We start from the raw sequence: 11,912 nt of genomic DNA, 5'->3' as shown, positions 1-11,912 counted from the left end.
ATTAAAAAACTTTGTGAAAAGTAAAAACCATTACATAACTTGAATTGTGATTTTGGTTGTGTATTGTGATTGTTGATGAACTATCTTTATAGTATATTACAATGAGATCACATTTGTAAAAGGTGAAAATATTGCTTATTTTGCTTTGTAATTATGGTTGTTCATTATGATTGTTGATGAAATAGATGGGGTGGTAATTGAAATATTGAACATTGTAAGAAAAATGGTATTGAACTATATAGTGTTTTATGCTTATTAAGATGCAATGACTTTATGAAAATGAAAACTATTATGTATTTTGCTTTGTAATTTTGGTTGTGTATTCTGATTGTTGATAAAGTAAATAATGTATTTTTTAGAACTTTTATAGATGTTATGAATTTTTTATGGATGTTATGAATTTTTTTATTATTATATTTTTTAAATGTTCGAGATGTTAAGAATGTGAGCTTTATGATTTGGATTTATTTAATAGTTATTATGTGCAGTTGATATGTGGATTTTTTTAATTTTTATTAAAAATAATAGAAATCATAAGCTTTTTAAATAAATATATATGTTTTAATTTTAATTTATAGGTTTCTTAAATAATTATAAATAAAATTAATCAAATTATGGATAAAATTATAATTTTATCGATATATTTTACCAATAAAATTTTGTTATTATTGATGGAATTTTAATATTACCGATGGAATACCTACATATTTTTTCGATGGAATTTACTGATGAAATTTTTATAGATGATAAATTCCGACAGTAAATTCTGATGGATTACTGACGAAAAATTTCATCAGTGAAATCCATTGGTAATTACCTATAGAAATTCAATTTTATTGTCGGAAAGGCATTACCAACTTTTTTACCACCAATGAAATTTTTTCATCAGTAATTCTATTAGTAAAAGTATTACCAAAAAATAATTGACTTTTACCAATGAAATTTTTCATCGATAACAATGATATTTTTTCTCATGGTAGTCAAATACCCTAAATGGGTAGCCAATATAGTCTAGTGCCAAAAAAGATGAAAAAGTAAGAATATTTATAAATTACTGAGATTTAAATAAAGTTAGTCCCAAAAATATTTTCTCATTGCCTCATATTGATACCTTTATAGATAACACTACTAAGCACTCCATGTTCTTGTTTATGGGATGGCTTTTTTAGTTATAACCAGATCAAAGTAGCTCGAAACAATATGGAAAAGACTATATTCATGACAATGTGTGACATATTTTGCTACAAGATTATGCCTTTTAGGATGAAAATGTTGGTGCTATATATCAAAGAGCGATGGTAACTCTTTTCCATAATATTATGCACAAAAAGATAAATGTGTATGTTGACATATGATAGTAAAGTCACATGAGGGAGAGAAACATGTTACTAACCTTAGAAAGCTTTTTGAAAGGTTATGAAGGTACCAACTCAAACTAAATCTAGTTAAGTGTGTCTTTAGGGTCAAATAAGAAAAATTAATGGGATATATAGTTAGTGAAAAAGGAATTTAAGTGGACCCGGACAAGATTCATACCATTAAAAGCTTATCTCCTCTACATACACAAAAAGAAGTAAGAAGTTTTTTGAAAAAGCTGAATTATATCACTCGCTTTATTTTTCAACTCACCTCAAAATGTGATTCTACTTTTAAGTTACTTTGAAAAAGCAATCCGAGTGAATGGAATGAAGAATGCTAGAATGCCTTTGAAAAAAATTAAGGAGTACATGTGAAATCCACTAGTGTTGGTACTATTTATTGTAGGGAAACCCTTGATTTTGTATTTAAAGATTCACGAGAATTTTATGAGTTATGCACTAAGGCAAAGAGATGAAACTGACAAAAAAGAGTAAGCCATTTAATATCTAAACAAGAAGTTCACTGAGTACAAAGCTAAGTATTTCTAATTAGAAAAGAAGTGTTATACATTGGTATGAATTGCTCGTAGGCTTAGGCAATATATGCATTATTACATGATCTGGCTTGTGTCAAAATTAGATCATCTTAAGTACATCTTTGAAAAATCATCTCCATTGAGAAAAATAGTAAGACAGCAGGTTATTGAAGAAAAAAATCTTCAAAGTGTCAAGAAATAAATATTGTCAACAAATTAAACTTTATCTTTTCAGTAATTATAATTGTCAGAATTTAAATCTGATCACAAATACAACGAGTTGTAGTTTAAAAAAAAAAAAAGAATTATCAAAAAAAGGATTAAGCATTTTCTAAAAACTAATCAATAGGAGAATTGGAAAAAAAAAGTAAAGAAAATCTTAATAGTTTTGGTATTACTGCAGTATTAAGAGAGTTAAGTGTAGATTAGTCAAGAAGAAAGTACAAACCCCGAAAATTATAAGGTTAAATATAAAAATGGCTTTTAACTTTTATATTTTTTATTAATTTGATACTTAAAAAAATAAAATTATCATATTAGTACGTAAACTATCATTCCGTTATCATGTTGCTACCTAAGATTGACGTCGTTAATCAAATTTGCTAATGTGATATGAACATCGATTAAAATGTTGACACTTGTCAAAAAGTCCAATTAGTGCTATATCATAAATGACACATTAGCATAAAAAGAAATTTTCAAAAAAAATTATAAAATTAAAATTTTTTTTTTAAATTCGACAAATTAAAAAAAAATTAATTCCAAAAAATTCTTAAAAATTCAAAAAGAATTTAAACTTTACAAAAATTCTCAAAAAATACTAAAAATTTTTAAACAAATTTCTAAAAATGTTTTAAAATTTCTAAAAAATTTTAAAACTTTCTAAAAAATCCTTAATCAATTAAAAAAATTTTAAAAATAAGTATTACTTTAAAACAATTCAAAAAAACATTTTAATAAAAACATTTAAAAAAATTGAAAAATTTTTAAGAAGTTTTTAAGAAACTTTTAACAATTTTTTAAATGTATAAAAAAATTTAATATTTCAAATTTTTGTCAAAAAGTACTTATTTTCTTAAAAAAATTTTAAAAATTTTTAGAAGATCTAAAATTTTCCAAAAAGTTTCTAAATAATTTGAAAACTTTAAAAATTCAAAACAATTCTAAAAAATTTTGAAAATTTAAAAAAAAATTTAAAATTTTTTAAAATTTTAAAAAATAAAAAATATGAAAATATTTATAAGAATTATAAAAATTATGATAATTTTAAAAATTCAAAAAACTCTAAAAAATAATTAGAAATAAAAAAATTGAAAATTTTAATAAAACTTAAATTTTCTTAAAGTTTAAAATAATTTCAAAAACTTTAAATTAAAAGAATTAAAATTTTTTGGAAATTTTTGAAATAAAATATAAAAATATGAAAAAAAATATGAAAAATTTTAATGAAATTCTAAAAATTTGTCAAAATTTTAAATAATTTAATAATTTCAAAAATATAAAATTTTCTAGCAGTTTTAAGAATTTTGAAAAATAATAAATAAAAAACCTAAAATTTTAATAGTAATCTAAATATTTTATAAAAAGATTTTATAAATTCAAGAAATATATAAAAAATTAAAATCTTAAGATTCAAAAAATATGAAAAACTTTTAGAAATTTTAAAAAATTTTTTATAACTTTTTATATCTTTTAAATTTTTTATTTTATTTTTTAATGTTAACTATTGTTAAGTTTTTGTGATTTTTTTTAATTTTAGGAAATTTTTTTTTTATAAAATTTTCATTTTTTTAATTTTCTAAAAATTTTTTAAATTTTTTTTAATGTTGAGAGTTTTTGAAATTTATAAAATTTCTTTAATTTTTTAAGAAGTTTTTAAAATTTCTTTAAAATTTTTTTAAAAATTTTAGAAATTTTTTTTGAATTTTTTAAAAAATTTTAGATTGTTTTTAAATTTTTTTATTTTCTAAAATTTTTAATTTTTTACAATTGTTAGAATTTTTTAAAAAATTTTTAGAATCTTTTAAATTTTTTAAAATCTTTTATAATTTTTTATTTATTTTAAATTTTTAAAAATTTTCTTTTAATTATGTTATGGCATTGGTCGGATTTTTCTGATACGTATCAGTATTTTGGTGGATGTTCATATCACGTCAATAAAGTTAACTAACAACATTAATTTGACGCACCAACATGATAATAGAATGAAAATTTAAATACCAATCTAATAGTTTTATTTCTTTAGATATCAAAATAACATAAAATGTATAATTTAGAGGTCATTTTTAGATATAACCCCAAATTATAATAACAAAGATTTAGGTGATTGGAGCTTGACTCTTGTGGAGGGGAGAGAAAATAAAAGAGAAAAGGAGCACAAGAGTCGAAAGAGGCACGAGAGAAAGAAACACTCAAATAGAAGAAATGGGGATAGGCAAATAGGGATTTTAGATTTTAGGATTTCATAAATGAATATTAGATAAGAGAAATTAGGTATTTTTATTAAATATTTAATTATTAAAAATTAATTTTTTTGTCGATTCAATTTGTAAGATTCAAAATCGCAAATTAACCAACAAATCTTCTAAACTGCTCCTTAAACCGATTAAATTAATTAAACCTAAAAAATTAAACCAATTTAATTAAATGATCAATTTTAAATTGGTATAGTCAGTTTAAACTAACTCCTCTAAACAATCTGCCCCTAATCATAGAGGTGTAGATGAAATTTACTCAAATAAAATAAAGTTCTTTTGAACCCACTATTCAAAGACAATTACGAATTTAATTTGCTCACCCAAACTTAGGAAATACTTTTTCTTAAAGCAAACAAGTAAATGCATGTTGATATTTATGCAAACAACATTTTAAAAGGAATATTATAATAACAACATATTACATTATTTTACCAAAAAATTAATAATTATGTTATGATTGAGATTAAATTTAATTATTTGTTTATTTTTAAATAATTATGATTTTATTTTTTATCTTTTGCTTTTGTATTATAACAATATTTTCAAAAGTAAAAAGCAAACGGAGAAAAAAAAAAGAAAATTAGTAAAAATACCAATCAACTAGAACTTAATTTTTTTATGTCCTTGAAGAGTTCAAGAAAACAAAAGATTTGACAAGGCATTTATCAATAGAAAATGAGTGTCATATATACTTCTGATTCTTTACATAAGTTTTATGTCACTTCCTACTTTTTAGACATAAAAAGGTTTAGATAAAGTTATTTAGCTAAAGTATTTGAAATTTTTCATTAAAAGTAATTAAATTAAAATCAAAATTAAAATTTTAAATTAAAAGATTAAAAAGTCTTATTATATAAATTGTGTAAATTTTTTTTTATACTTTTTTTATATAATTTTTATCATTAAATAATTACTAATAAAATTTGAATTATAAATAATTATTTTAATAATTATTTTACATATCACTGATATTTTTGTTAAATTCTATCAATACATTTATTTTGATCTTTTATAATAATTTTTTAACAAAAAGCCCCCTACTCTTGTGTATATACGGTGCCTCATACAAGAATGTGTTACCAAAACCTAATAACAAAACGAGATTCCCTCTATCCCAATGGCATATTCTAGTTCCAACACACCAGTATCAATTATCAGCCCTCATTTCTGTGCTCCTGAATCCATTAATCTTGCAATTGTCAGGAAGGTTTTGACCACAACTGATGCCAACTTTGTAGTTACAGACATCAATGGCAATATTGTTTTCAAAGTTGAAAGAGCTTTTATAACCATCCATGACCAACGAGTTTTGCGAGACGCTGCCGAGAATCCCATTGTCATACTCAAATGGAAGCTATTGAGGGAAGATAGCACAGACTCCAGTGATCTTATGTTTTCAGCGAAAACATCTTTGATTTTTCAGTTAAAGACTAAATTTAATGTGTTCCTGGCAGACAACACAAAGGAGGATGTTTGTGATTTTAAGATTAAAGGGAGTTGGTTGAAATGTTCCAGTCTTATTTATATGGAGAGTCTTCCATCATAGTTGCAGAAGTAAGATTTTTCTGCTACTTCAACATCAATTTTTTTTTTTACTAATTTTCTTCTATTCATCCACATTTAGTTCATTAATTTCTTCAAGGAAAAAAATGAACGCCCGAGGCACTTAAAATTAATCCAATTAATGAGTGTCGAATTAATTATGTGAGCAGATGCGCAAGAACGGCAGTATTCAAAGCGTCTTGATAGTTCATGGTGACAGTTATCCCAACATCGAGTATGCATTCATCGTAGCCCTTATCGTGATTCTTGATGGGATAAATAATTTGGACGATTGAGACGGTTTCAATTGCTATTGTAAACCAGAAATCCTCTCCGATAGTCACGTAGACTGCTGAAATTTGAGTTTAGTAATCAGATTCAATCCTTAGCAGTTTAAAATACGTTAAAAAAAATAAATCTAGAATCTGTTCCTTTATTCTAATTTCTGCATTAAGATTAGCTCTGTTAGTTTGATTGAATATTCTCAAAATAATAAGTCACATTACATGCATGTGAAGGGTTATGTAAGATACGGGTTATTTACTAAGATTTATGTTTGAATAATTGTGTTTGTCCAAAAATAAATATATATATATATGGACAATTATCTTTACATAAAAAAAAATACTTATTTGGATAGTTATATAAGTCCAAAGATTCATTTTAATAGTTATGTATTTACAAAGAGACGTAAGTACAACTCTGATTTTTGGAAGAAGATATATATATAAAAAAAAAAGAACAACTTGCATTGAATATAACAGATCTATACATATGGAACAAAATCAGGAAAACCTCTACAAGTTTTGTATTATCAAATTATATTCTTACATCCATGAATATTGAATGTATTGATTTCATAAGTGCAAAATGTAGTCAATTACTAACTTCTATTGTATGTTTGAGGTTATTTTCTAGACGTATATTCTAATAATTTTAAGGTTTTAATTTCCCAGTTAAATGAAATTTTTTTTTATCAAAGAGAGTGATGATAAACAAAAAAGAATTTATTTTGAGATTCAAATAAAAGTTAAAATCGAGATTGTTTTATTTGGAAATTCACGAGGATTCACAAGATATGTTTTGTATTAGTAGATTTTTTATTTAACTTTTGTTTAATGAATTTTTTATTTCTTATATATACTAATTTCAAATGTAACATTGGAATGGATTCAAAGTTGTGGCCGGTGGGAGTGTAAAATCAATGGTGGAATTATTTTTTCTTATACTAATAAGCAAAATTTGGATATGCTGGGAATAACTTGAAGCATGCAAAGTAGAAAGAGTATCCATAAATTCTTCCTTTTGTCAGTAGGTTATTGTATAAGTACCAAGTACAATGGAGGTTGATCACAGTTAGCGATATTGATAGGTGGGATATGGATAGGGTAGAGTCTTCTTGATCTTCATTCTTGAATTTTTATATTATTAATTCTCATACTTATACCCAATGAATATTTTACATTTATCTATATATCCATCCTTACGGATATTTTTAATGGGCATGGGAAATCCTCATGCCCATAGTATTTAACAAAAAACAAAAAACAAAAATTTTTTATAGCTTTTTTATTTTTTATCTTGTATATTTAGGTATTTTTTATAAAAATATATATTAATATATTTTTTAATAAAAATATATTAATTTTAATTAATTTAAAATAATAATTTATATTATTAAATAAAAAATCTACATACTAAATATATATAAATATATATGTAGGGTATAGGTATAGGACGGATACTATATTATTCATTTTTATCTTTGTACCCAATAAAAATTTAAAATCATACACATCCTTATTTTTATATTTACAATATGATACTCATCCTCATTCCCATTCGAGTACTTTTGCATTTCTCCATTTTGTTTCTTGTTCTTGGGAAGAAAATGACCATGGACCGATAAGTGGGAAAGTTTGTATGATACTGTTATCACGTGAATTAAAAATTTTTATTACATCGCTCAAGCATATAAAACTTAAAATAATTTTAGTAAAACTTATCTTTTATTTAAATAAGTATTTTTATTAAAATATATAACGATTTTCATTATTCAATATCCAAAATAATCAAAATTTGTGTCTAGATATTATTTTTAATTAATTTGCTTTTACATACTATTGATTTTATTTGTTAAACTTTGTTAATTAATTGGTTTTTTTATTTTAAATTTAATTTTTATTCAGCCAAATTTTAATTTTTAAAATATAATATCTATTACAATATAATTAATTTATATAAGAGTAGAAAGTTATTTTCTTTTGGGGTCTTAAGAATTTCAATTTGTAAGTATTTTATTTGTTTTTCTTATTGTCCTAAGCCAACAAGAATAAAGGCTGTAATAGAATGTTTATTTTATACATCCCTTATTTGATTAGAAAAGCAAAATGTCAAAGCCAAAATAAATAAGACAATGCTGATGATTATGATTTTACATATTCTTTCCTAAAGCGAAAATAAATAAGAAAAGGGTATATAAATTAAGTAAAACGATTAAAAGTGTCTATCAACCTAATCGATTGAGTAGGACCATCGCAATAGTTGTTTTAGTAATTAACTAGCTTACAATAATGCAATGCATGAATTTTTTTATTTATTTAAATATATATTTATATTGTAAAATTTATATTTTTTTTACAATTATATCTAAATCTTTAAAATTTAATGATATATATAAAATATAAACTATATATATTCAATTAGCATGTCATAAGAAAATTAAACTTTACTATTATTGTCTTGATCAAAATGAAGAAAACAAATGTGTAAAAAATAGGAGATATTAGATTTGAATAAAAAAATAAAAAAGAATTGAATATAAATATAATATTAGTTTTTTAGAAGAACATAAAAATATAATATTAAATGATCAATCATATATTAGAAGAACTATTGACATATCTTTATTAAATTATGATTTTGATCAAAATACCAAAAGAATATCAATTCAAAAATGTGTAACAAACAAAAAAATTAAATAAAAATAATGTCAAAAGAAGAAATTATCTAAGTAAAATTAACAACAAAATCGCAAAAGCAATAATGTGGACATCAAATTTTGTTCGAAACATTTTAGTATGATTGAATAAAACCCATTTGAAACCTGTAAAAAGACCCTTTAAAGAGCTCATAAAATGCATTGTTATTTAGACTTAATAAACAAAGAAAAAGGAGACCCATATGATTATTGTCAAACTCTTTCGCATGAGATTTATATAGATGATACCTTTTCATATTGATGCATAAGAAATAAATAATAAATGAAACGAGTAAACCCCAAAGTCAACTTAAGACAAAATTGCATAAAACTTTGTCAAAATGAATAGAATTGGGGTTAATCCTCAAAGTTAACAAACTAATTAGAATCAATGTGATTTAAAATTAAATTTGGTGATTTTTAAAATACTAAAAATTTTTATTGTATTGGAGGAAGTACGAAATTACAAAAGTACCTTTTAGGGGATATTTTCATAATTTAGCCCTTTTAAGCTTGAATTTTCAAAAAAACTTTTCAGATTTTAATTTCATAATATTTCATATTTTTGGTGCATATGAAATCACATCAATATCCCAAAAGTGTGAAATTACCTAAATACCCTTATAAGGATATTTTCGTAATTTGGTCTTTTCAAGCTCAAATTTTCATAAAACTCTTTAGATCTTAATTTCATAATAATTCTTTATTTTTGGTGCATTTGAAATCACAATAGTACCCTAAAAAGTGTGAAATTACTAAAATACCCCTATAAGGGTATTTTTATAATTTGATTTTTTTGAGCTCGAATTTTCATAGAACTTTTCAGATCTCAATTTTCTAATCTTTCATGATTTTTGGTGTTTTAAAATCTCAAAAATGAGCATGGGAACATTGATTTGTAAGAAAATGGCTTAAATACTAAAAATTTTGTACTATGGGTAAAATGGTCTTTTTATGGGTTTAGAGGTTATAAAAATTCAACCTTTTCAGTGAATAATGTGGACTATTGGATCTCTCATTGATTTTAATCTAATGGCCAAAAGTGGTTCTTTGAAAAGAGAAAAAAAAGAAACTTTGACCCTTTGATGAGATTTCATCCAAGGTTCTATATTCACCAAAATGAGATTCTTTTGGAAGGGGGTTGACTTTGAAAAAGTTTAAGGTGGGGGGTCTATCAGAAGGAGAAAAGAAAGGAGGAAAGGCTGCTAAAACGGGGGAAGAAGGGAAGCATGTAAAAAAAAAATAGAAAGAAAAGAAACTGCTAAAAAAATAGAGGGCAAGCCAAATAGGGAGGGAAAAAAAGGAAGGAAACACTCACTAAGAAAGGAGGAGGGGTCTGCCAAAAAAGGGGAAAGCTGAAACTTGTGGTAATCTTTTCATTTTTGCAATTTTTGTTTTTCTTTGTAAATGACATTAGAATAGGCAGCATTCTTGCTGACTTTACTTTGGTTTCTTGGCTCCATTTTAGCTGTTTTCTTCTTCATTTTATTGCTTTTAATTCTAGTCTTACTTTATTTTCCTAGTACTTGCACTTTGTTCTTCATTTAAGCTTTGTTTATTATATCTTAATCAATGAAATTTCTTGTTTTGATAGTTTTAGTTCAACCTAGTTTCTTTTAGTTTTCCAAGTTTAAATTTCTTTACTTTGTTCTTGTTTTTTGTTGAGAAGTATGGCTCTTGATAGCTGGATTGACCCTTGTTCATCATTGGGCATCAAAATAGCTTGACTCTTAAAGGCTTGATTTTTTTTTCTTTGCCATTTAAGTATGGTTTTGCCTACTTTTATTTTCTAACCAGCCTTTGTTTCTATTGTTTATTGAGCTTGTTTTGGTTACTATTTGCTTGTTATTTTCATTTAGTTTATGTTATTTTATTATGATTTCATGATAGTTTATGACCTTCCCTTTTCAGCACTTGCATTTCATTTATTTTCCTTTTATCTTTCATATGAATGTACGATTTTAGGGGGGCTATTTTCTTGTCATTTTGTTCAGTTTTTACATTAAGTTGCCTTACATTATGAACTTATGGTAGGTAAAAATAATGTTTTGTATACCTTACAATAATCAATATTTAAGTAATAATAAATGGAATTTATATTTGATGATGAGATATTAAGGAATTTCGAGTAGTGATTCTTTAAAATCTCTAGTTGAAGATATTTTTCTAGAAAAATTACCAAAGTAATGAAGTATTTAAAAAAATATTTAATATGAAAAAATTTCGTTTATCTATTTTTCTAAGATTATTGTACATTGAAAATAATAAGTGATGATTAATATTGTGATCCACTAATTTTATTTATAACAAATTTTAATCAAAACTAAAGATTAGAAATAGAGTAATAATTAAATAAAAAAGGAAAAAGTGAATGAAACTTTTGATGATGGGATTCTAAAGAAGTACGAATAAAAATTTCTAAGAAATCCCTAGGTGAGAAAATTTTTCTAAAATATCACCAAAGTATCGGGGTATCTAGGAAAAATTTCAAGAAAAATTTTTATTTACTTTGTTCTTTTCAAAATTTTTAGTGATAATTGAAAAATACTTAAAGAAGATTAAAACATAATCAATATATGTTTTTCGTATGCATATTCTACTTGGTTGTTTGCATTACATAGTTTTAAATGCAAATAAAAATTTCCTATGATGGGACTTTGAGAAGTTCAAAAATTGATTCCCAAGAATTCTCTAGTTGAGAAAAATTTTCTAAAAATTACCAAAATATTGGAATATTTAGAAGTTTCTTTTCAATATGAAAAATTTTCATTTTATCATTATTTTTAATTTGAGTAGTTTATTATATGAAAATATACACTTTTGGAAATCAATTTGTTTGTAGATAATAATAATACTACATGATTTTAAAGTAATAAGAATTTTCAATGATGAGACTTTAGAAAGTCCAAGTAGTGATTTTCAAGAATTCCCTAAGTAAGAAAAGTCTTCTAAAAATTGCCAAAGTACTAAAATATTTAGAAGTTTCTTTTCAATATGGAAATTTTCCATTTCTTAATTA

At 23.7% G+C, this 11,912-nt stretch overlaps 1 pseudogene; it reads left to right on the top strand.

The window, feature by feature from the left end:
* The first annotated feature begins 5,488 nt into the window (after positions 1–5,488).
* LOC111279102 (protein LURP-one-related 15-like) lies at positions 5,489–6,260 on the top strand (annotated as a pseudogene).
* Positions 6,261–11,912: the final 5,652 nt, after the last annotated feature.

The sequence above is a fragment of the Durio zibethinus genome, chromosome 27 (genome assembly GCF_047325235.1).
Source record: "Durio zibethinus cultivar Kanyao isolate XHJ-2024 chromosome 27, ASM4732523v1, whole genome shotgun sequence".
NCBI classification, from domain to species: Eukaryota; Viridiplantae; Streptophyta; class Magnoliopsida; order Malvales; family Malvaceae; genus Durio; species Durio zibethinus.
Note: the sequence above shows the minus strand (reverse complement) of the source record. Positions and strands in the feature narration are given on the sequence as shown.